Source organism: Acinonyx jubatus, chromosome F2 (assembly GCF_027475565.1).
Source record: "Acinonyx jubatus isolate Ajub_Pintada_27869175 chromosome F2, VMU_Ajub_asm_v1.0, whole genome shotgun sequence".
NCBI classification, from domain to species: Eukaryota; Metazoa; Chordata; class Mammalia; order Carnivora; family Felidae; genus Acinonyx; species Acinonyx jubatus.
Window position 1 is genome coordinate 10,463,151 of NC_069394.1, and position 24,643 is coordinate 10,487,793.

A 24,643-nucleotide genomic window follows, 5' to 3' on the forward strand; every position below is an offset into this window, starting at 1 on the left:
TGGTAACCATCAGTTGTTCTCTAGAGTTAAGAGTCTCTTTCTTGGTTTGTCTCTCTCCTTATCTTTTTTTTCCCTTTGCTCATCTGTTTCTTAACTATCACATATGAGTGAGGTCATATGTTATTTCTCTTTCTCTGACTTATTTCACTTAGCATAACACTCTCCAGCTCCATCCATGTTGTTGTAAATGGCAAGATACCATTGGTTTTTTTATGGCTGAATAATTTAGTAGTACAATTCCTGGATTGTAGGGTAGATCTATTTTTAACTTTTTGAGGAACTTCCAGACTGTTTTCCACAATAACTCCAGCAGTTCGCATTCCCATCAATAGCGCAAAAGGATTTCTTTTTCTACACATCTTCGCCAACACTTGTTGTTTCTTACGTTTTTCATTTTAGCCATTCTGACAGGTGTGAGGTGATAGCTCACTGTAGTTTTGAGTCCGTTTCCCTGACGATGAGTGGTGTTAAGCATCTTTTCATGTGTCTGTTGGCCATCTGGATGTCTTCTTTGGAGAAATGTCTGTTCGTGACTTCTGTCCATTTTTTAGTTAGGTTATTTGTCTTGTGGGTGTTGAGTTGTATCAGTTCTTTATGTATTTTGGATACGAATGCTTCATTGGATATGTAATTTCCAAATATCTTCTCCCATTCAGTAGGTTGTCTTGTTGATTATTTCCTTCATTGTATAGAAACATTTTACTCTGATGTAGCTCCAATAATTTATTTTTGCTATTACTTCTCTTGCCTCAGGCTTTCCTCTATTTTTTTAAACATGTCAAATTTTTATGAAAATGTCTCAATGTCCTTGTCAGTGAGTTATATCATCTGTGTTACTTCTGTGCTTGTTTCCACTGCTGGACTTTATAACTCTCATTATAGGTTATGTTTCCTGCTTTACATGCCTGGAAATATTTGACTGGATGACAGACATCATTAATTTTACCTTGACTGGGATGGGGTATTTTCTTTGTGCTTTATTAAACTCCTTAGAAACAATTTGACTATTTCAATCTTGATGTAAGGTTGTTAGTTGCATTAATCCTTTAATCTCTGGGTAATTTTGTTTGACTTCTGAGGGCTCACTGAATCTATATCCTTCTGAGCAGTCCACTGATATCCCATATGTTATGTTTTTTTAGTCTGGCTGATAGGGGCATAAGCTATTATTTCTGTGTGAGTTTTGGGTTTGAGCTTTCAGCTTGTTCTTTTCCAGTGATTCTCAGGCCTCGTGGTGTTTTATTTTGTTTGGTTTGGTTTGGTTTGGTTTTTTGTTTTGTTTTGTTTTGTGGGTTTTGTTTTGTTTTGTTTTGTTTTTGCAAGGATCAACTTACAGGTTCTCTGCTAAAGTCAGGAGGATCCTTTGAGATCTCCAGAGCCTCTCTCTGTGCAATTCTCTCCTTTCATTTCAGGTTTCTTCCCTCCTATATTCTTACAGGAAAATCCTAGCTCACTTGGCCTTCCCAAACGTCTTGTGCTTATTCTTCTGATACTCTGACTCCTATCCAACTGAAAGACATTATATGTATGCTCCAACACAGAGGCTCTTTAAAAAAAGATCTGATTGTAACAGTTCCAAGAACCACAACAGGCCGAGTCAAAGGTAGAGTCCTGGCTTGCTCCAACCCTGTTCTCCACACCTCACAAGTGCATTGGACAAATGCCTTTCAAAAAAGAAGAGGAACCAGGGATATTTCCTCCTCTCCTTCCAAGGTAATAAAAAAATAAAAGAACCTTTTATAACTGTCACAATGCTGCTTTTTATCAAGGCCATCAGCTTCACAATACATTGCCTTATTTATTGTTTCCTTTTTTCTGGCGTGAGGTAGAGGGTCCTGTTGGCATATCCAACAACAGGGTAAGAGCCTGCGTATGTGTTTCTTTACATATAATCAGACCAGTTGTTGCCATTACATTGTTTCCAAGGTGTTTCTTGCAGTCAGTTCTTAAAATGGGGAAATTTATTTTTACGCTGTATACGTTTGAAACAAGTCTCTGTTCAAGGCTTTGGTTTCTCAGACGGTAGGGGCACTGTTTGCACAAGGTCCCAAATTTTGCAAAAGAGAAGGTAAGCAATACGTAGCCATAGAAACATGATGCAGTAAAACCCGTGGGTGATGGAGACCAGAGGATTGGGGTTTCTCAGATGGATAAAATCAGGATCTTTATGTAGAATCGTCACGACAGCTCTAGGCTAAGTCACACGGACTGGAAAAAGCTAAAAGCCTTAGACTTTTTTGACCGGCACATGGTGATAGAGTTAATACACGACACATCCTTACCTTTCATGTTACAGACAAGGAAAATAAAGTTGAGATTAAAAAAAAGGACTTGTCCAAGTTCACCTACTTAGTACTTAGGTTCTTCAGGGTCAATGTTCTTTCAGTAATATCTGGCCACCACTTTTTATTAGCATGGCAAACGTGAAGTAAGCAAAGCCCTCTCAAACTCACTTTTCTCATCTATAAAATGGGACAATAGCACCTACCTTAAAGAGTTGCTGTGTGTGGTTAAATGAGCTTCCGTAGGTAATATGTATCAGGCAATGCCTGCCACGGACTAGATGCCTAAAAAATTCTCTTTGAACCAATGCTTTACTCTTAGCAGTCAGATTTGCTCATGCTTTTATTAGAAAAAAAAATATCTATTGAGCAAAAACTCTGTGCCAGGTTCTGTGCAAAGCTATTTAGGCAGGAATGGCACTCAAAGTTCAAAAGCAAAGATGATCAGTACCCAAGTTATATAACGAAAGAAGCAAATGCTGTTGTGATGGTTATTAACATAAGGGTTAAGCTAGATATACAATGAATTTTTAAATAACAAAAAGAATATGTTAATATTTCAACCAGAGTGTTTGAGAATTCAAACAGAAAAAACGTCATACCTTTATCTTCCTTACTCTTGATTCGTATTTAGTATTTCTGACCAAGTCTGACAGTTTTGCCTCTACCCATTCATTTCTTCTTAGACTGTGATAGCATTTTTATCTGGCACATTACATCCCAGAATTGAAACTCTATTTCCTAACATCTCCTGCCACGTTGTGTAGCCAATGTGACCGAGTTCTGGCTAATGAGTGGTAAAAATAGAAGTTTTTAATTTTATAAAGACCAATTTTACAACCTTATCTGCCACAGTTTTCCAAAATAACAGATTTTCTCTTGTGTTTTCCTCTAGCAAGTTCATAGTGTTCGGTTTCACATTGGGGTCTGTGATGTATACTGACTTATCTTTCATAAATGGTACAAAATACAGGTCAAAGTTCATATTCTTGCATATGGACCTCTACTTGTTTGAGTACCATTCATGAAGAAGACTGTCCTTTCTCCATTGAATTGTGTTTGCATCTTTGTTGAAAATCAGTTGCGTGTGTGGGGGGGTTTCTTTCTAGACATTCTACTTCCTTCTGTGGATGTATTCATCTGTCTTGATGTTAGAACCACATTCTCTTGATGATTGTAGTTCCTCCTGAAACCAGGTAGAGTGTGTCCTCCAACTTGGTTTTTCTTTTCAGAGATATTTTGGCTTCCCTAAGTCCTTTGCATTTCCATGTAGATTTTAGAATCAGATTGTCAATTAAAAAAAAAAGTTGGTTGAGTGTGACAATCATGGAATTTTCTTCCCATTGAAATGTAATTAAGAATGAGTGTTACCAATGTAAATAATAATTGATACCTTTTGTGTTTGTTATGATAACCAAATAATAATTCATTATTTCATTCTATTTCCATATGTTGCAAAGATCTACGTAATTATTATAGATTAAAATGTATACCTTTCACCTATTGCTATGTAGTTCTGCCTGAGCACGTTTCTGTATTTTGAACTGGTCCTAGTCTGCCGCAAAGAAATTATACATAGAAGGATGTGTAGTGTGGAGCTGGTACAAACAAAAATTGGAATGAACAAAATTCATTTTGTTCAGGAATGAACATAAATTCATTTCCTCCTGGATTTTCTCTTTTTCTACAGATGATATTCCTGTAGAAATTGAGCCAGCAGATCCTAAGATTGCCTCTCTATTTAACGTCCCTGTGGTTTTATTCTTTTGAGTGCCAGGTGTATAATTGGATTAAGGGTATAATAATAAGAACACAAATGCACTAATTTCTTATCAATGATGGGCACCAGCTAGACTATATGAAGTTCCATTTCTTACCCAACACTATCATAAACACAATATTCCTAGCCAGTTTTCCTCATAGCTACAATACAATGATAATTAACGTTCATCAAGCAACATTGAGGAAAAATACTGCAGCATTTTCTGAATCATCAAAGGAATCAAATTCGCTTCAGTTAAGTTAGATAGTAATCAGTCCCCTGCTTTCTTTAAGATTGGTGAACGCTTTAGCCCTAACTAGCAGTTTGATTTTTTTTTAAAAAATTGCAACGTCCTTGATTCGGGGTAAACTTCTGCTTATAGCTATAATGGAATACCAGGCATCAGATGGACTCATCACCTCCAATGGCAGAAAAACCGAGCAAACTATCTGAAGCAGTAATAGCTATATACTGGACCATAGCAGCTCAGGATAGTAAACTCTTGGAGAAAGAAACAAACAAGTTAAGTCCTGTGGTTATTCTGGCTCGCTGCCTAGGAACAGCATCGGGGACACAGCTCAAGGAGTGGGAACCCCCCAAAAGCCCGGCAGACCCTCTTGGCTGGTCCTGCCCCTCTGAGTCCTCAAACCCAGCCAGTCTGCATCAAAGCGCAAGCCAGAGTCAGGCCTTCCCTTGAGTTATTGGAGGAAGTGACACTCCCGTCACAGAGCCAATTAAAGCTGAGCATCGTCCGAAAGGGCAAGTGGAGACAAGGCTGTGCATCTCCTGAAGAAATGATTTTCCAAAATAGACCAGCAAGGACAGAGTGATATTGAAACACAAAGAACTGACACCGTGTGCCTGGAAGATGTCAAAGTGACTATCTTGAGAGATCAATCCTCTGCTAATTCCTTAAGGACAAGTAACTCTTATATTTACATCACATCATCCAATGAAACCTTAGCACAGGGGGCATATATAGTTGCCGATATGAACCAAATAGGAAGATATATTAAGCCTTCATCCCAGAACGTGGATGGCAAAGTCTTAGTCACTCTTAATAAAACCTGAAGTTGGAGAAACCCTTGAGGCCTTGTAGGTAGATATATGAACTGGATAAAATGTGACCTTATTGCAGACTTGATTACAGTGTTCAGAATGACAAATCAGTTAAGAAGTTCCCTGATTTTTAAAGAATAAAACAATTCCTCCCTGGATTTGCCACACACAGCCCCGGTAGACACAAGGGTAGAAAGTACAAAAATATAAGAACATTTTCAGTGGGGGGAAGAAATGGAAAAGGAGACATTTTATTTGACTTTGACGTATGCCAGTTGAGAGAAACTAACTCAGAAAGTGTTGCTTACAAAATCAAGCTTGGGGTCCAGCCTGGTGCATTTCTGACTCGACCACAGATTAACTGATCTTGACTAGTTATTAAGCTTCTCAAAACCTCAATTTACTTATTTGAAAAGTGAGGGCAAAAGGAACATCCAATCTCACAGAGCTGTGGGGAAGTTTATATTAGATCGCATGCTCTTAGTAGAGAGCCAACAAATAGTAATAATCATTCATCAACCACCCATCAAATAGCAAGGTTCTTCTATTTCTGCATCAAACTCTGGTTCACATTCTGGATCAAGATTCCAAAAAAGCCACAATGGTTGTTATAATCATTGAGTCCTACAACTTTATAAATAACAGTGGGTCCTCAGGTACCTTTCGGAACGTGTGTGAAAATCAATGATATTAAACATTTGAGTCAATGCATTAGCAATTCCTGTGAGCTCACCTAAGAATTCGGAGTTTCATTTTACAGACAGGGGCATTTGAAGCTCAAAGAGGATAGGCACTGTGTCTCAGCCTCTGGTGTGTGAGTCACTGTCCTTGGGTTCAACTCTCAGCTCCTACACCTACCAGTGTATGACCTTGGGCACATAAATTTAAATTCATCTGCAAACTGGAGATAAAGCTAGGCTCTCTATTCCTGGACTGCTGGGAAGTTAAAATGAAGTATTTCATATAAAGCTGTAGAACAGCACTGGGCACGTGGCAAGGACTTCATAAATATCAGCCATTGTCATTGTTATCTTATTCCCAGTGCCATGGCTGACCTTCCTTCTAGAGCAGCAGTTCCCAGCGTGCAGTTATCTGCATCAGCAGCACCAACATCACCTGGGCGTTGGTTAGAAAGTTTAAAAAAATAAAAAATAACAAATAGGGCAAATTTTTAGCCCCATACTGGTTCTCTCGAATGAGACTTTCTGGGGTAGGACCAGCGATCTGAGTACCAAGAGCCCTACAGGTGCTAAAGTTTGAGGACCATTTTGATAAAGGGAATTTTGAGCATCTTCCTAGATACCTTCATTTTTCTACCTGTGACTGGGACGAGGCAGTAGCTGTAGAGCCCTCATCCATGTACTTACTTTAACATATGGATTGAGAAGGTTCTGTAGGTCCTGTGTCCGCACCCCTCTCCAGACATGCCAATGTGTACAAGATCTTGATTTATAGTTGGAGAAATTCTCTGATATAATGTCATAGTTATCATATACTTGCCCAGATTCATGACAATTGATACTTTGCTTCTATTTACCTACCATATTGGGCTTTATGTTACATCAATCAATAAGACTGAGGAGAAGGGTGAATATATAACACAAATTCATTAATTAATATTTCCCATTCTTCCATTCCTCCTGACAACGTTTCCCAGAGACACAGGCTTTAAATACTCTTTCTGGTCTTCCAGGAGGATGGAGAAACACACATATTATTCCACTGAAAATGCCCTCCGGACCTATAAGAAAGATCTCACCTGCAGTCAAGTATAAAGAAAAGATATATATCATCAAACTAGAAAGTACAACACAATGGTGGGGGGTTTTTGCCCCCCCCCCAATTTTTTTGATTAAAAAATTGATTTAAAAGTCAATTGGGAATAGAAGCGCCTGGGTGGCTTAGTCGGTTGGGTGTCTGACTTCGGCTCAGGTTATGATCTCACGGTTTGTGAGTTCAAGCCCTGTGTCGGGCTCTGTGCTAACAGCTTGGAGCCTGGAACCTGCTTTGGATTCTGTGTCTCCCTCTTTCTCTGCACCCCCCCCCCCACCCTGCTCGTGCTCTGTCTCTATCTTTCAATAATGAATAAATGTTAAATTTTTTTTTAAATCAATTGGGTCTAAAAACTTGAAATGAACAGATAGAAAGAAGGCAGAAGTCTTACTATCAGACAACCTTGAAAGGTATCCGAAGGAAAAACCATCTCAAAATTCAAGACAGACCTGATTTTCAGTCCCATCTCCAGGACCAAAATCTTTGTCACTTTGAGCAAGTCAATTGTCCATTCTGCTCTCCAGGATCGCTAACTAGAGGAAGAGGGATTCTTACACTGGCTATTAGCTATTGTCAAACTTTTAAGGAACTAATGAAGTTATAAATATAACAGGATATCAAAATACCATCAGGAGGCACGATTTTATTAGCTATTTCAGGAATTTAGACAATAAGAAAGGTTTGTATGCAGTAGATTTGGAGTCAAACGTAGGCCCAAATTCTGGGTTCATCCCTAAGAAACTATGTTAGCTTGTAAGTTCTTCGATGTCTCTCAGCCTTATTTTTCACAATATTCCAACACCCATTTCATGGAGCTGTTACAATGTTTGATGTTACTTAGATGGCCTAGAGTTAATTGTGTGAGGCTCAGAGTGGATACTCACTGAAGATTAGGTATTATTGAAATGCATTAAATAGAATACTTAAGGCAAGGAAGGCAGAACAGAAAACTAATACTACGGTCCCATTTGTAACAACCTCAGTCTCTTACCCTCAGGAGTAGATTTCTTATCATGGACACGGACATGAACTTGAGAATGTAAAGAAAGACTTGATTTCTTAATACTTAAAAATGTCCTCACTTCCTGTGAGGCAGGAAGTGTCCCTGCTTAACAGTAACATCTTCCCAGAAAAAAAAAAGACTAAGAAATGTGAAAAAGTCCAAGACATCAATCTTGGGGAACAATGAACAGGTGACTCTGGGCCTGTTCTTTAAGCTTTTGAAGCCCACTTTCCTTCCTGTTAAATAGATGCCCTGCCTGCCTTCAAAGTTAGTTGCGCAGGTCACATATAATAACGCGTTTATTTTTTTTAGGTTTACTTATTCATTTTGAGAGAGAGAGAGGGAGCAGGGGAGGGACAGAGAGAGGATGACAGAGAATCCCAGGCAGGCTCTTCACTGTCAGCACAGAGCCCGATGCGGGGCTCAATCCAATGCACGGTGAGATCATGACCTGAACTGAAATCGACAGTCAGACATTCAACTGACTGAACCACCCGGGCACCCCAATATAATCATGTGTTTATAAGCTCTCAGGATACTGTCGAAAATCCTGATGTTATTGGGTTGTTGTTGTTATGGTGATGATGGCCGTGGTGGTGGGTACTGTTATTTTGGCCATTGCATTAAGAATTCTAGAAACATAAGACAGACAACATTCTAGCATTGTTTATAAATTATTCAAGAAGCCACAGCTGATCTCTATGGGCTATCACAATTAGGAGCCATAAGTCCTTTCGATACAAAACAGATTATGTATATATTAATAGAAGAAAAGATAAATGAAAGTCACAACATGTGTTTGTAAATGAATAAGGTAGGCCTGCAAGCCTCCTGGAATCACAGGCTCTGTGGGATGGAAGGAGGAGTGTGGTTGATTACAAACAATGTAATTTTTCAGCATTTTTCACTCTTCAGTTATCCACATCCCTTGCAGTAAGAGTTTGCAATTCCTCCTATTGAAGATGCAGAGTCATTTCCCTACCCCTTCACTCTTGACTGGCTTTGTGTCTTATTTTGTTCGATGAGATGCAGTGAAGATTCCAATTTTAAGAATAGGGCCCAAGAGGCCATGAGTTTCTTGGTCTACTGGATCCCTCCTACTACTATATAAACAAATCCTAGCTAGCCTGCTAGAGTATTAAAGACCTCATCGAAGGCACACATTTGTCTTAGCCAGGGCCATCATCAACCAGACTACAGCCAATCACTCCCAAATATATGATAGTTTTCAGCCCAGGTTAGCAAAGCCACTTGCACCCAGATCAGCTGACTGCAGACACATGAGGGAGCCCAACCAAGACTGAAGGAATGATTTGGCTGCCCTCTAGACAATGTGAAAAATAATACAGACTTACTGTTTTAAGCCATTGAGTTTTGAGATGGTTTGTTACATAGCAACTACTAACTGATACAGGAACTTAAAAACTGTAATCCAATCTCCCACATGATGTTGGAACCCCGTCTCCAACATACCTGCCAAATGCTTATCTGGACTTTGTTAGATCGTGACTAGAAACCTGTCTTTTTTGATGTATGGACCCTCTCCTGCCATAGATCATTCTGTCTCTGGGCAGTTCTGGCTACTGTAAGGCTTTCCTTTATGTTGAACAAGGTTGGTACCATAAGATTTCTATCCCTGGATTTAGTCTTCCCCCCTTACGCTTGCCCCAGAGAGGTGGACTCGTTCATCTCCATTTCACCTAACTGAAAGAATTCTCAATTCAGATTACAACTAGAAATGTTTTGAGTCAGCCCCGTCTCCCGAGAGGATGAGAAAAGTTTGCTTTGCTGGGCCTGTTTTCACTTTATTCCGCTTGGTCTGGTTTCCGCCGTGAAAGGAAAATTAAAACATTCCAGAAAGTGTTTCCTTCACTGTTGAAGCCAAGAGATGTGAGAATCTTCAGAACTAAATCTGTCCTGGTGAAATGAAGGAAGGCAGCTTCCTCTGGATCAGAAATGAAGAGCCAGTAAAGACAATTAGTAAGTATAAACTGACTCTACGGACCTTTGAGAGATGAGCAGGCCATCTGGACTGCTAAGTTCTTCATTGGGCTGTTTTATGGCCCAAGGAGAGAGGAGATGCATCCAAGGGTAGGAACTTCTGCTGGCCCATCTGGTGACCATTTCCTGAGCTATGCCAACCAAGGCAGCACCTTTGATTGTAGACTCGGCCTTATTGAGCAATCTCTCCAGTGTTCCTGTTCTCTGAGTCGAGTTCTGGACATCTCCTCATTCTGGTATCTGGAATGGAAAATTTCTCATCCCCTGAATTAATTTCCCCATTCATTCGTTTTTATGTTACCTGCGGCAAGCCACTTGACCTCTCCAATTATTCAGATCCCTCTTTTGTTAAGTAAGGGTCATTAGTACTAATTCATGAAAATGCAGTAAATATTAAATGTGATACTGTAGGTAAATCTAACAAAGAGCAATAGATATTCAATATCTGAAAACTGATGTTGGGATCAACATTAGAATTATTGCTAATAATGATAGTATAGAGATTAACCTTTCGCAGATAAATCAAAGTTGTATATAATCCCAAAGCTTTCAGTGTTGATTTTTCCTTTTTATAAAAGTCTCATATATCTAAGACTGCCTCAACACTGAGCTTATTTGAGTCTCAATGAATTTAGTGGATGAAGGGCATACATGGAAAATGGTAGGCTCCTCTAAAGACTTGCATATTCAGACTAAAGGACTAAAGGAGCCCTGGGAGGGAGCTATTTGCCGAAGGACCAAGAGGCATCATGGAATATAATCTGTCTGGAGGGAAAAGAGAGACAGAACACGTGCGTCTGCTCCAAGGCAACAGGACAGGGACAAGGGATCGTGGTGACTCTGAAGCCAGCTCAGGAAATATTTTTAAATGTCTGACATCCTTGCTGTCATGAACGGACTCCTGGTTTTATAAAAAAAGAATTGCGATTAAATAAAGCAACCAACATGGACCACTGAAAGAACAAATAACAGGGGCACAGTCACCAGTTTCTAGAGAAAGGGTGCGTTCAGCAGAAGTGGGTTTTCTCAGTACCCCTCGCCATGTCCCTGGTAATGCAAGTATGTGATTTCTACTAGTCTTTCAGCTTTACTGAGGTATAATTGTGGTGATCATTTTGCAGCACATAAATGTATCAAAATGATATATTATACATCTTAGACTCACGCAGTGTTACCTGTGTATTGATCATCTCTTTACACATCTCAGGTGATTACATGAAAACAGAGACCTTATCAATAATGTAAATGAATACTGTAACTTTTACATTAAATTTTTCCTGATTATATGAACAACATATGTGCTTTATGAAATTGTAAGAATAAAGAAAAGTATAAATAAGTTGGCTGGCATTTTTAAATTCACTTTTAAAATTAACACGAAATTCTTCTATGTAAACAGGATACAGGAGTCTTCCAGAATTATGGTACAATGACCAGTAAAACTTAAAGTAAAAAAACCTTTATTTTCAGTAGAATTTCACAAATAGTAACGTCCACATGCCAAAAATATTGAGCACTTGCTGCAAGATAAAGAAAAAACTAGATTGGATTAAAGACAGTGTCAACATGGCCAATAATTTGCCACATCTCAAAGAACAAGATGCTTGGGAATTATGAACAGGGACCCACACAATCCTGAGAGAAGCTCTGTATCATTCCCTTCATGGAAAATATAACAGCCCCAAGTGGCAGAGTGGGAGATGAAGAAAAATCAGGGACTTGAGGAAAAATACCACAGTCCAAAAGATTCTGAAAATGGATAACTAGGAGAAAAAGGAGGAACCTTTCACATGCTTAAATTAATTTTTTCAAGAGTCAAGAGGACTTTGAATCTTTAAGAAGAGACCTTAGGGGCACCTGGTTGTCTCAGTTGGTTAAGCGTCCATCTATGGCTCAGGTCATGATCTCGTGGTCTGTGAGTTCGAACCCTATGTCAGGCTCTGTGCTGACAGCTCAGAGCCTGCTCCAGATTCTGTGTCTCCCCCTCTCTCTGCCCCTCCCCCACTCGCTCTCTCTCTTCCTCTCTCAAAAATAAGTAAAACATTTTTTTAAATGAAAAATAAATTAAAAATAGAAAGAGAGCTTGCAGTCATGAAAAGAAAATAATTTCATTTCAGGAAAGACTACAGGAGGTGAAAGGCACATTTATCATAGTAAAAGGACAGTGGGATCAGTACACATTCATTGGGACTAAAAGAGAGAACAAGTCACAAATTGCGGCCAAATTCAATTGTGGCCAATTGAAGCCAACACAGGACACAAATTACACAAAAGGCAGAAGAAAGTTTATAACTTTAATGAGAAAATAACAACAATGATAAAGAACTTCCCCAGCTCAGAGAAAAATATGAAGCTTGCAAATGAAAACTACATACCAGGCAATGTTAGTGAAATAACACCAATCCCATAACACAATTTGTCTTGGTTCTTTTTAATGTCCAGCTATACATAAGAAAAATGTCCTTCAACCCCCTAGGGGGGGAAAGAACAACACAAAACAGTGTCTCTACAGAGGAGCACAGGTTAATTTGGACTCAGAAGGCACCTCTACCAGAAGCGAACTTTTCTAAGTTTGACGCAGTCTTCAGCCCTCCTTTAATCACACATCGTTTCCAGTCACCCGGCTCCCCTCTCAGTGAATTGTTAGAGCTTGGAGAACCCAGGATGTGTCAAAGAGTGTGAAAAGAATGTACAAAAGTAGTCGATACGCACAGCCAAACAGGACGCATCTTCCTCTTCAGTGGGTTCTCTGAAGACTGGGAGAGGTAGAAACGTAGACAAAGATAAAACCAAGGGTGGAAAGCAGGAAGATATGCCCAGGTTGCAATTGGAACCCAGAGTACTGGTGTCTAATCAGATGGAGGCTGGGAGTGAGAAGGTTGAAGGAAAACCCTGGCACAGGCAATGCCTGAGATGCATTCAAAAATAGACGTAGGATGGATGGATGGATAGATGGATGGAGAAAGAAAGAAAGAAAGAAAGAAAGAAAGAAAGAAAGAAGATAGGTGTGAAGGTTAATCAGACAACAAGGGGATGGGGAAGGGAGGGCAGCCCACACAGAGGACCAAGCCTGAGTACCACTGGAGGTTGTGCTCAAAGGAACAAGCACAGTTTGACGATTCTTACTCATGCCCAGAATTTGCCAAAACTCCCTAAACTTCTACATCCTCATCTACGAAACAAAGACAATGCTAGGACTATTGTGAAAATAAATTAATGTAACCTTCTAAGACTAGTGCCTGGCACTCAGCGAGTATTTGTTACTCTTACGGTGATGATGGGGGTCCTCTTTTCATCTCCATCATCAACATCTTCTTCCTCATCCTCACCATCAAGTCTGGTAGATGTGGAGAGTTATATTTTATTTCCCCTGTTGCCACTTCCGGCTTGAATGTAAGCAGCTTGAGCTACTTCTCTGTGCCACAATTTCCGTCTTACGAAAATAAAGCTGATTGTGTCTACCTAGTGAAATTCGTAGAGAAATTCAGTGACATCATAAGTGTAAAGTACCCGACACATAGAAGGGGGTTACAAGAACACCTGTCCTTTGAAGTACAAAACACACAAAAGCACAAAGATCCAAGTACAAATACACTCAAGAGTTCGTCGGAACGCTATGTCTAAAGAACCAAGACATTCCTAGGATTCTACCCAAAGTCTTCAAATGGTCTGTCTCTACAAGCTTCCTCCTCTCTGTGATTCTTCTCAGTTTCATTCCTTAATTCTAAAAGTTGAGCACAAGAAACTCCCGGTTTTTCCAACTCACCAGGACCTCTCTCCCCTTGGCCTTCATGTTGGTGATGACCTGTTGTAGCATAGCCCCATAATTCCCTGGGATCCCAGGACTGGACAAGGCTCCTCTCCTCAGGCCCAACGGGCCCTTATACACAACCATCACAACCATCACAACCTTTACAGCTGTTTGTGATTATCCGATTGATTACTGGCATGCCACATTGGACTAAAGACGGCGGTGACAGGGTAAAGGCTGTTTTGTTCACCAGCACAGTCCCCAGAACGCAGAATATTGTCACCAAATAGTAGGTTCTCCACGAACTTTTGTACAGTAAATAATTAAACAAAAGCACTCCCGTTGAGTATTTTTTCTGGATCAGAGTAAAATTGAATTCAAAAAGAGTAAATTATTTTTTTTTTTTACCAATGTGTACGTCTGTAAATTCATCATAAACAACTATTCAAGTCATTCGACTCAAGGTTGTATAATTGTTTTAATGGTCACGTTCAAACTCCACTGAATTTGTGATTTCTTGGGTTTTCTGCGAGTGTTTCTGTAAAGGCAGGTTTTGATGTTAGGTTTTCTTTAATTTTTATTAACAGTTACTAAGTTTTATTAACTATGTACACTTCTGCAACGTTCTATATGTTATTGATACTCATGTTGAAATGTTCCTTTAAATGATATAAGTTCTTTTAAGATATGTCCCTACACTAAATTAATTTTCATCATATTAACAAAACCATATTAACAAAATCAACTTTTATAGAACTATGAGGTTAAAATCTGAAAGGCTTACTATTAAAAGTAATGTTAGAGGGCCACATAGTATTGTCCGTACATTTTCCCCTCCGTAGCTTTTATTTACTTTTTTCTTTAATAATAATCATCTTTCCCTTGCATTTTGGTAGAACCGCTCAAGTTTGCCGGGCACATTTTGTGTGCCATTGTCACTCTAGCCCCTTTCCTACCTCCAATAGGGGTTTTAGCTCTGCTGGTGAATTGTTGCTGTCTTTCAGCCCTTCCCCGTCTCTCTTAGCTCTCTTGTCTTCCCAGCCTGCTGTTTTTGCATGTCAACTAGCTGTCTGCTTAAGCCTTCCTGCTCCAGTTTTACAGACGTCACCACTTCCTGCATTCTTCCAAAGCATTTAGTTCCCCAACACTTTCCTCTAATTGTTGTAAAATATATAGATATATATTGGTAGGTGCAAAGATCTCCTGGGTGTTCAGGAATTTTTTTCACCAGTTCTACAGTAGATTTCATGTTTACTTTCCACTTTATTCACTTTCAAGTGCGATGAGATTTGTCTATACTGTGTTGCCGTACTATGTATCTATACACTAAGCATTTGCCAGCCCTGGCTTCCAGGCACTGTTCATTTGGGTGACGGTTAAATGCCATTCTCAAAGAAGGAATGGAGATATTGCAACTCAAAAACCACCAGTAGGTCTGCTCAAGAGAGATTGCAGTTTTTCCTATGTTCACTATGCCGTTCATTGTCCTTTGAACCGATGGACTACCGTGGGGGCAAAAATCACAAAATAACCTGCTGACAGATTTCTTTTTCTGTTCCCATTCATGAGTCTTTCCATGAAGCGTTTCACCTTCCAAATACTGCATATCCAAATACTGTGTATTATGGACAATTGTCTTTTTGTTTTTCAGCCATAGTTGTTTTTTTAGTATTTGTTTGTTTGTTTGTATGGGGATGGGTGTAGTCTAAGAATAAAACAATGTGGAGCACATTACTGTCTCCTAGGCTCTCTTGAGGTATTGAAAACACCACGAAGAACACAACAGACATAACCTCTGCCCTCCTGGAGTCCATAATTTACCCAAGATCCAGTTATTAAACACGTACAAGTATGACATGTTCCACATGTACTAGAGAGAGCTAACTGTAGACAAAGAAGAACAAAATAGAAACACTGGGAATAGAAGCTTCATGGTGACTGCTTTTGACAGAATATTCCACATAAGACAGAGCTCCTTTTCTGTTGGTTTAAACTTTTTATTTCAGGGACACAGACCATAAACTAAAGTATTTTCTATGATTTTTGTCCAGAATGAATGGTAAATTTGATTTGGTTCTATGGACGACAGAGGCACTTGTTAAAAAATGTTTTTCTATTATATTAATCTCTGGTAATCTGTTAAAAGTGATTTGGAATCCTGTAATTTTTAGTGGCTTTAAAATTTGATGCTGTTGACACATTTTATCTTTTTAAAATGTATTTTCATAGATATTTTTAGTGAAAAATTGGAAATAACTTCAGCAAGGAGTGTGAGCTAGAACCCATTTTAAAATTAAAGTGAGAAGTCATTTCAAGAGATGTTTAAGAGGCACATTCTACAGGGACCGGTGATAGATTAAATTGAGAGAGGGAGCCGTTTCACAAGACTCGGTTTTCGGCAAACAAATAGGTGAATGTGAGCCCTAGGAGGAAGCCTGGGCTAGAAACAAGAACTTGAAAGTCATGTCGCAGCCAGTTGCCATCTGAAGGCCAAAAGTCAAGTGTGGAAGACCCCAAAGCATGTATTCCCTTCACATGTTGAGTCTTGAAATAGGTCAAAAGATAACCCAAGTGAATAAAATGTTGCTCTGGGTGGCATGACTTAACACTCTTGAAAATAACAACAATGACTGTATTTCTCCTATACCTTCCAAGGGTCTCTCGCATCACCCATTTTTCCTTAACCACAACTCTTGCTCCCATAGAATCCCATTTGCCTCAAATTCTGATGTGCATTATTAATTTGGAAGAAGCTGGTTAGTTTCCCAACATGATAAAATGGGGGCTTTAATAAGGAAGGGACGTGACAGCCAAGCAAGGTACGCCACGAAGGGCCCTGGGACTTCCATTTACTCACCCCTCCCCTCCCCTCCTTCCCTTTCACTTCCCAGAATCTCATCTCTTGCCACCCCTAACTATGAGTGCCTCCTTACTGGTCTCTCATAATCTTGGTTTACTCCTTTCTAATCCATTCCTCGTCACCTATGAGATTTGTGCATTTGTTTCTCCTAAAGCAGAATAAAGAGGTCAAGGCTTGGTTCTCGCCTTAACCATCGGGGGAAATCACAACCTTCCCCACAGAGTTTCTGTATAAAATGGGAAAAATTAGATTGCCTTGCCTTGCATCCTCCATGATAGAAAAGAGTAAAGGAGACAAAATATGTGAAGGTAAAAACAAGTTCTACACACGTGATGGTACATCGCACTAGTTAGGGTAACACCGGCAGAGTGTAAGAGAAGCTCTGGTGTCTTAATAGCTTATCAAAGTAAGATTTCTTTTTCCCTCCAGCAGGTAGGATTTACAGTGGTCCAGGGTCCCTGACTTCTTTCTACCCAGCCTTCCCCAGTGCCTCATAATTCTTCACTCTGCCAGCAAACAAGAAAAAAGACTGGAAGAATCACCCATGGGAAGCTTTTAAGGGCGAGGATTGCCAATCGTGTATATCACTTCCAAGCACATCCAGTTGGCTAGAACTCAGTCACGTGGTCATACTTAACTGGAGGGTTGGGAAATCTTGTTTAGCTGTTTATATAGGATGAGAAAGAAACGGACTTTGGTGAACACACCGCAATTTGTGATTTCTTGACGTTTCTATAACTCTACTGGATGAAGGGGGTACAAATGTAATAAATATCTTTCTTAAAGAAAGTCAGTCATTGGGATGAACCAGACATACAAATAACCAACTAGAACTTAAGATAAGATAAATGCTAAGTTTTAGGTCCAAAGTGCTAATGGCTTGTAGTACACCAGAAATTACCAAGAGCCTACTAAGTGCCACAGCCTTTCCTGGGTACTTATTTTCTTTTAGGTACCATCCTTCTATTTACAGAAGAGAAATACTCAGGTTCAATTAAGCTGGACTCATCACCAAGCTCCAAATGACTATATGTAATGGTGATCTGCACTCAAGCCCAAGATGAAGGAGGAATTGATTTTGCCCGGTTATTTGAGGGAAGAATGTTTGACAGAAGAAACATTTCAAAGTGGTCCTCAAGGAGAAGCCCATAACTGGCAGGGTGAAAATTTTAAAGAGTAAGTCAGAACTTGTTACTCCCAGCTTAAAAAACCACTAATGCCTCCATCACACTTGGACTACAATCCAAACTCCTCCTTGCATTGACTTGCAAAGTCTGTATCTGGTTGGTGACCATCCATATGACCTCATTGTGGCCCACGTGCCCCAAGTCATCACCATCCTAACCCACTGTCTATTCCTCCGATGTGTCAAGAGTACCTTAAGGCCTTTGAAATAGCTATTTCCTTTGCCTGGAGTGCTCCTGGTCTAGACTTTCATGGGTCTCCGAGAGTCTTTCCCTGACACTTCACTGTTCTCTATTCTCCGTCATAATTCCCTTCCCAACATTTATCATTATCTGATATCTTTCTCTCTCTTTCTCTCCCTCTCTCTCTCTCTCTCCCTACTTCTTCCCTCCCTCCCTCCCTCCCTCCCTCCCTCCCTCCCTCCTTCTTTCCACTCTCTCCCATCAGCATGCCAGCCCCTTGAAAACATGAAGCTTCCCTACTCTCTTCACTGCCAAATCAAAACAATATGGCTCAGAAATTACTTGTCGAATAAATGCGTCCTATTTTGACACGTTGAGAAATGGGGAGAATAAAGATATTAGAGACTGAGGGTAGCTTCAAGAGCCAAGGCAAGTTATATGTCAGCCTAAGGGGTCATGCACTTTCATACCTCATCTTTTTCTCTTAAATCTGACTATGACATATTCTCCTGTTTTATAAGATCCAGGGAGTCTGTTCGTGGAATATAACATGCTGTTGGTGGAAGATTCTGTACGATGGCTGGTACTTGTTCTTTCAAAAAGACTTAATGATGGTTGGGATGCTCCCACAAAGGGCAAAGGCCAGCAGAGACTCTTGTACAATTCCAGACTAAAAGTATGGGGATTGCTCTGCCTTGAAATATTAAGTTGAGAAGAGGTGGAAACAAAATCTGAAGCAGTGTGGAGAAAGGAAACATAGTTTTATTCAGCTAAACCCAACATCCTATCCTCAGGCTCCTTTAAAGCTAGAAAGAGGGCACATTTAGGACAAATAAAATATCATAACCCTTCATTGGCATAACACTAGGTTTATAAGATGCTTTTTTCTTTCATATTTCTTCAAAATCTGCACACAACATCTGTACGGTGGGTATAATTATTCCTATTCTATAAATTGAGTATATCAGGGTTCTGACGGGCAGTTTGCTTAAATTCCTTGAGGAGAATAATCCTGTCTAACTCATTCTTTTCGTGTTGTTTGTAAAGTTAAAAAGAGCGGGGGCGGGGGGGGGGGAGAAGAAAAAGAAAGAACAATAAAGGTCTATGGAATTGAATTGGATAAAACTCAAATGAATCAGAAATAGGTTTCTTAAGAATGCCTTGCCACTGGGTACCCATTTCTTCATCATTAAAGGTGAAGAGAAATAATTCACTTTTTTTTTTTTTTTGCCCCGAAGTCCAAAACGCCCTCAGCCCTGAAAAATAATGAACAGAGCAAACTCAGAAATTTAAATTGCAACCAAAAAGATGTCAACGTCTCTAAACTGAGCCTGGAGGAAATCGGTCTTAGAAGGAAAGAAGATTGAGAGTTCCTTGTTTCAACATCTTGGCAAGATGACGGAATAACATAAGATCCTTTTCCTCAAATCAATCCTGTAAAATCAAAACAAGGAGAGGGAAACAGCAAACCCAAAACTGTTAGTTTCGGTTCTGGCCAAGGCTGAGTAAGCACGCTCCGTCCTGTCTCTCCCGCTCCACGCAATGAATAACCCCGGACAGAATGCATGGAGTAGCGATCTGAAGAATATTTATAAAAATAAAATAAAAGCGGTAGCAGGCAGATTGGGGAAGGAAAGCAGAACTCGAAATAACACCAAGCCAGTGATGACTTTCCTCTTTTTCCTCCTCCAGTATTTCTGAGCCTGGATTCAAAGACAGTCTGAAACCCGTAAGTGTGCACCAGATGTGAGCTCTGTATTAGTTTGCTAGAACTATCAGAGCACAGTACCGCACCCTGGGTGCCTTAAGAAAAAAGACAAAAATGTATTATCTCACAGTTCCGGAGGATAGAAGTTCAAAATCAAGGTGTAAGCACTGCCAGTTCCTCCTGAGGGTCGTGAGAGAAGGATTTACTTCAAGCCTCTCTTTAGCTTGCAGATGGCTGTCTCCTTCCATCAGCTTCCCTTCATATGTACTGACATCCAAGCTTCCCTGTTCATAAGGGCATCAGCCACACTGGATTAGGGGATCGTCCTAGTCCAGTGTGGCTGAGCTAATTACATCTGCAATGATCCCATTTCCAAATAAAGTCGTGTTCTGACGTGCAAGTGTTAGGATGTCAACATATGAATTGAGGGTGGGGGTACAATTCAACGTGTACAAAGATTAAAAATAATAACAATGATAACCTTCTCTTTCTGGTCCAAGGAAGAGATAGGAAAGAGGGTTCCTATGGGTCAGAGAGAATAGTAGAGTCCCCTGGTTTTGTTTTGGTTTTGTTTTTCCTTCTCTCCCAACCCAGTCTCCAGGCAATCCCATGACATTAGTAGTGGGGGACTGGCAGAGGAAGCCTTACTGACCAGGAAACCATTGCACTAAGGGAGTGGGAGGTGTTTCTTCTTACCATTCCATATACCCTGGTTCTTTGGCCCCTGATGTCTCAGTATGAGGAAGTACATGGCAAAGCTGGGAACCTACAGTGTCCTTTCCTAGACAGAAAACAAAGGTGGGACTGTGGTGGACTGGATCAATGAATGGGATGGATTTGGGGAGCCAGAAAGAGTCTGGAAAATAACCAAAGGGAAATAAAGGGGTGCCATAAAAGGAATGAACCCTTGAACTCTTGGGCTCACCTTCAAGCTGTGCATTCATGGAGCTTGGTCTTAAACTGCATACAAAAAACTTTGAGAATTGAACAACGGGGTAAATCCTCACCCAGCTCCCAGACTGGCCACTCCATGATACACACGTGGGACAAACCTAAGTGGTCCTTCAAAGGCTTTGAAAATTAAGCCTACATTTGGAACCGCAGCCCAGAGAAAAGGACAGTAGGAATTTGTGACCTTGAACTAGGGCAATTCCTCGCTGAAACAAATAAAAAATATTCCCTATAGGATTTAAATGAGATTTAGGCCCTTGCAATATTCAAAATGTCCAAGATATAATCCAAAATTATAAACATGAAGAATGAAGAAACTATAATATCTTGTAAGGAAAAAAAAAAGTCAACTGTAGATGTTAACCCTGAGGTGATAGAGATGTTGGAATTCTTATAGACAGAAGACTTCAGAGCTGTTAATTTAACCATGCTCCACAAAGTAAGGGTAACCACTTTTGAAATAAAAGAAAGAACATGTAATTAGATAAATAGAAGTTATAACAAAGGATCAGATGAAAAATAATACTTTTCACTGAATGGGCTCAGTAGCAAATTAGAGATGATAGAGAAAAAGTCATTAAACTTCATGCTACCATCAGTAAAATCAATAAAAATTATCGAGTTTGAACAACAGAGAAGGAAAATGATTGAAAAAGAAAAGGAGCCTTAAGACTGTTAAGATCAAAAGGGCTAAGCTCCAGATGGAAAAGAGAAAAAATACGAGGAAGAAAAATATTTTAAAGAGATAACAGCTAATATCTTCCCAAATGTGGCCAAAGACTTAAAGTTAAGTAATAATTGTAACACTGCATTATTTTTTATCGTTGTTGCTCTTGTTACGGACATCTATTGAGCACTTTGTTCCAGGGATCTGTTTTAAGTTCTTTACATACTTATTTAGTCATCAAGGAGTAACACATAGAAGTCCTCACCCAAGATCACAGAGGTATTAAGTGGTAAAGACAGGAAACATATCCAAGAAGTATGTGTCCAAAGAACAAGGTCTTAGCCACAATGTAACACACTGTACGGCTCATCTAGTGGGTCGATCTCTCCTCCTCTGCATTTAGATTCTTAATGGCAGTTACTTTGTTGTGCTGTACTGTTATTTTGTTTTTCAATTACGTGCTCTTGGTGTGGTGTCTAATATACGGATGCTTAAAAAATTTGAGGGAAGGGAAGCACCTGGGTGGCTCAGTCGGTTAAGCATCCAACTATTGGTTTGGGCTCAGGTCATGACCTCACGGTTTCATGGGTGTGAACCCCACATCAGGCTCTGGGCTGGCACCATGGAATCTGCTTGGGAGTCTCCCTCTCTCCCTACCCCTCCCCAGCTTGTGCTGTTTTTGTCTCTCTCAAAATAAATAAGTAAACTTTTTTTTTTTATTTGAGGGGGGGAAAGGATAAATACCTATACTACAGGGTTGTCTTAGTCTCTTTGGGCCACTATAACAAAATACCATACACACCATATGCCTTATAAACAATATCATGGAGGTTGAAGTCCAAGATCAGTGCCAGCGTGGTTGGGTGAAGGCTCTTTTCTGATTGGAGACTTCTCATTGTGCCCTTGTGTGGCAGAAGGGGAAAGGGGGCTACTGGGGACTCTTTTATAAGGGAACTAATCTTGTTCATGAGGCCCCTGCCCCCATGATTTCATCATTTCCTGAAGTTTCCACCTCATAATACCACCACATTGGGCGTTAGCATTTCAACTTATGAATTTAAAGTGGGGAGGGGGCTCATATACATTCAGACCATAGCCAGGGTGAAAGTTGTATTTTTTTATGATTTACGATCTAATAAGACTGTAAATTTCTTAATGGAAGATACTCTGCTGATATTCTTATATTCCAAAGTATCTAATATGCTTCTGGTACATATAGCTGCTTAATTTAAACAATTTTGTAGTTTAATGAAATAGGCATAAGACTCCATAATTTACACACATACACACACACACACACACACACACACACACACACACAAAACAATGTTATAAGATGTTTTGTTTCTACCTCTAACTAGTTTCCTAATCTTGGGAAAGTCACTTAATCTTTGAAGCCATGGCATCTTTTCATAAACCAAGGAGCAAGCATTCCAATGCCCAACTAGAGTATATCGTGAAGAGTGCTGAGGTCATGTATGTGCAAATGCTTCGGAGAGCACGACGCAAATGACTTTTCCTTTGATTTAACTCATTGCAAGGGAGACAGGAATAAGTGAAGCAAACTAGATAAGGAGCTTCACTGGCTAGGGGAGGGCGTAGTGACTAATTCCAGCTGGGAGCATTGAAGGGGTGTGGGTAAAGAATCAAACAAGCTGGGAAGGAGTTGCTTAAAGGAAAGGATGCCAAGGCCAGAGTTACAGAGAGCTGCGTCCTTGCAAGGCGAGCTCCCACCTCAGGAACTTATTTCTGACCTCCCTTCTCCCCAGAGCTTGGAAGAGATATGATCTCAGGGAACATGCTCAAAATGACTGCAACCATTTGGAACGCTTTGTAATCACGAGAGAGAGAACACCACACAGATGAAAAGCAGGAGACGAGGGAGGTTTTGAGATGAACAGGCTTTTTACAAAACATCTTTCTTTTTTAATTTTGGTGATTGGTGCAGTGGGGAGGGGGGTTCTTTTCCTAACTGAACCAAACTAGTTTCTATCCAGTTGTTGGGAAACTAGCAGATGTGTGCACACACATCTAACTGATCTGTGCACTTCAGGATGAGTAAGAATACCTTGAGGAACTTATTTAAGGAGAAAAAAAAATGGATTCCTAGGCTACATCCCCAGGGCCACTGATGCCGAGCTTACCTAGAGTTGGACCATGGTTCTTCACTTTAACACACAAGCAAGTGCTCCAGATGTAGACAGTTCATTCTCACCAAGGAAAGATCGAAGATCGGGTCCATGCCAAAGCTGAGAGCACAGTATTTTGCACTCAAAGCAGCTCCAACATTGCTCAGACTCCCCTCCAAGAACAGCAGCTTGGGGATATGGACAGAGTGGGAGATTTGGAATCCACATTGGACTTTTCCAGATTGCTTTATTTTAGTCTTTGCATTTTCTTCTGCTCAGAAGCAAGAGTTTAGAAAACCAGACCTTGGCCTTGCACACCCTGCTGCCCCAGAGCCACCCACACGCTGCCCAGCTGTGGTCAACCCCACCCTGTTCTTCGACATCACCGAGGACGGCAAGCCCTTGGGCCACGTCTCCTGTGAGCTGTCTGCAGAGTTCCAAAGACAGCAGAAAAAAAATTCATGCTCTGAGCACTGGGGAGAAAGAATCTGGTTATAAAGTTTCTTGCTTTCACAGGATTATTCCAGGATTCACATACCCAAGTGGTAACTTCACACGCCATAATGGCACTGGTGGTAAACCCATCTCTGGGGAGAAATCTGAGATGAGAATTTCATCCTGAAGCATAGGGGTCCTGGCACCTTGTCCACGGTAAACACTGGGTCTCACACAAATGGTTCTCAGTTTGTCATCTGCACTGCCAAGACAGACTGATTGGATGGCAAGGAGGTGGTCTTTGGCCAGGTGACAGAGGGCATCGATATTGTGACAGCCATGGAGTGCCCTGGATCCCGGAATGGCAAGACCAGTAAGAAGATCACCGTTGCTGACTGTGGACAAATCTAATAAGTTTGACTTGTGTTTTCTCTCAACGACCAGATCATTCCTTCTGTAGCGCGGGGGAGCACCCCTTCACCCCCCATCTGCTAGGAATATCCTGTCCTCTTTGTGCCTCACTGCAGTCCTATGGGTTCCGTGTTTTCCTTGCTCCTCTCCAAGTCTAGCTGGATTGCAGAGTTGGGTTTATGGCTTATCAAATAAAAACTAAACAGCAAAACCAGATCTCATTAGCCAATGTTTACTTTAACCTTAGTTAAGACCTGGCCACTGTACCACCCAGTCCAGGAAACAATGCCATGGTGGACTTTCGAAAACAAGCTGAGGACAGAGTTTTGTTTTAATACCAAGCCAAATTCGATATGCAACACTCTCTTTTGTGATTGAACCCCCCCCCCAAAAGAGAGGAAGAAACAATCAAGAACTAAACAAATAAAATGAAAATTACCTCCCTTTTATACTTTGGTTATGAAAAATGTTTCAAAGCCCTCGG

At 40.3% G+C, this 24,643-nt stretch overlaps 1 pseudogene; it reads left to right on the plus strand.

The window, feature by feature from the left end:
* LOC113600699 (peptidyl-prolyl cis-trans isomerase A-like) overlaps positions 1-24,159 on the plus strand; it is a 90,681-nt pseudogene extending 66,522 nt beyond the window's left edge.
* The last annotated feature ends 484 nt before the right edge of the window (positions 24,160-24,643 follow it).